The sequence below is a fragment of the Octopus sinensis genome, linkage group LG16 (genome assembly GCF_006345805.1).
Source record: "Octopus sinensis linkage group LG16, ASM634580v1, whole genome shotgun sequence".
In the NCBI taxonomy this organism is placed as follows: Eukaryota; Metazoa; Mollusca; class Cephalopoda; order Octopoda; family Octopodidae; genus Octopus; species Octopus sinensis.
Window position 1 is genome coordinate 22,933,951 of NC_043012.1, and position 2,500 is coordinate 22,936,450.

At 31.9% G+C, this 2,500-nt stretch overlaps 1 protein-coding gene across 1 annotated transcript in view; it reads right to left on the reverse strand.

The window, feature by feature from the left end:
• The window catches only part of LOC115220532 (tRNA (guanine-N(7)-)-methyltransferase non-catalytic subunit wdr4), an 828,070-nt gene that overhangs the window by 549,678 nt on the left and 275,892 nt on the right, over nt 1–2,500 (reverse strand). The window lies entirely within an intron of this gene.

Consider the following 2,500-nt stretch of genomic DNA (forward strand, 5'->3'; position numbering starts at 1 on the left):
TGCATGCGTATACAGCCACGTGCGTGCACACATACACGCGAGTAGTCCAAATCTCTGACAAATCACATACAGCTAGCTGGCATTTCAATTGGCGTATCAAGTTTCGGGCATTTTGATTGGGTTTTGGATAGAAAATTCACAAAAAAAGTCACTTCTATTGATTTTTTAATGGCTTTGTGGGATGACTGGGGAAATGCACGACCACCCTTGGACAGTTTTGAATGACCATAGAAAGTGCGAGCCCTCTAACTGAAAAATTGTGGATTTGTATAAAGGACACACACACAGACATTTTGCCATTTATATATATAGAGATTGTGTTGACTTGGTCAGTGATTGAAGAATGGGGTGAATAACATGTGAATTAAAGATGTATTGCAAAAAAAAAAAAAATCAAACAATCATATATTTGAAACAGCAACATGTAATACTGGTTGAACCACTGCTTTCACAATGAAAGCACACAGTAGTCAAGATGGGCCACAGTGCTTGATGCGATGTATGGTAGACCAATAATCATATGCTGAGGTTCAATCTCACTGTGTGACAACTTGGGGGAAGGTCTTCTACTATAGCCTCAGGCTGACTAAAACCTCAAGAGCAGATTTCATACCTGGAAACTGAAGGAAGCCTATTATGTGTGTGGGTGTTAGTGTTTGACATAGATCATTGCTTGACAGTCAGTGTTAGTTTGTTTATGTCCCTGTAATTTAACAGTTTAGCAAAAGAGGTTGATAGGATAAGTACCAGACTTCAAAAAGACGTATTGCAGTTGATTTATTTGACTAAACTCATCAAAGCATTGCTCTAGTATGGCCACAGTATAATGACTGAAACAAGTCAAAGATAAAAGATATTAATATTTAAATAGAGATGCACTGTGCATGTTTATGAGTGTATGTGTATTACATATTCTTTGTTAAATAATGTAAAATGAAAAAAATTTTTTTAAAGGTAGTACTCAATATTAATTAAAGCAAATGTAGAGCTTTTGTATGTTCCTTAATTTAAGCAATCATACTTCTAACCTTATTTTGACCGAACAACTAGTCTAGTGTATTACAAAACTAATAAAACCTTTGGGTGAAATGAATGCTAAATGATAATGATGATTATGATATATATATATATATAGGCACAGGAGTGGCTGTGTGGTAAGAAGCTTGCTTCCCAGCCACATGGTTCTGGGTTCAGTCCCACTGCGTGGCACCTTGGTCAAGTGTCTGCTACTATAGGGCTAACCAAAGCTTGTGAGTGGATTTGGTAGACAGAAACTGAAAGAAGCCTGTCATCATATTTGTATGTATATATACAAGAGCTAAAGAATGGAATGAATAAGATCTAGGCTACAGATCTTATTCACTCTGTAAATATCCAAGGATATTTTGATTAATTAAAAGCTTACATTGTTGCAAGGAGGTACACGTTAACACATGGAAGATTCAATCTGATTGAATTTTCCATACGTTAACATGTACCTCCTTGTGATAATATAAACTTTTAATTAATCAAGGATATCCTTGGCCTGAAGAGTAGCCTGCAGTACACACCTCACTTGGATGTTTACTACTTCTGAAGTTCCGCACGCTATAAAATATATGTAGCTCAGATCTTATTCACTCTATTCCTTAACTCTTGTATTCTTATTCGCACACCCGGCAACTCTGGTCACCTACCGACTTTTTACAGTTTATCGTACTTTGATACCAAATGAAATCATACAACCTTCCATCTCAACAAACCACTATTGTCCCTGAAAGTTGTTTTTTATATTTACTACGGATCGCTTGAAGCTAACTTTCTTCCTACACCTTGATCCCTGGATCTTACATTTATATATATGCATATATATATATGCATATATACATATATATACATATATATATATATATATATATATATATATATATATATATATATATACATATATTTATATACATATATATATATATACATATATCAACATCATCATCATCATCGTTTAGCGTTCGTTGATGATGATGATGATGATGATATATGTATATATATATATATGTATATATATATGTATATATATATATATATATATATATATATATATTATATATATATACACACACACATATACATCTTATATATATACACACATCGTTTTATATATATATCATGAAGTGAACTTAATAGGAAAAAACAACAATGCAAATGAAACGTTTGGGACACAGTTCTTCAAAATAAGATTTTTTAAAGATATGTTAGAGAATGAGTTAATTTATTCTCAATAATAAATACAGATTAGTGATTTCAGCAACATGGTTTTTGTTGTTTTTCTTTTCTTTTTCTTTTTTCCCCTCTTTTACATGGAAAGACCCCCTTCTGAATGATTTCATTCTGAAGAAAGCAACAGAAATATCCAATCTAGTTTAATATCTATTGATTTCTGAATAGTATTATTATATACAAACATCTTAACTCAGTTTCTTTATATTTATTATTATCATTATTATTATTATTATAATATTTT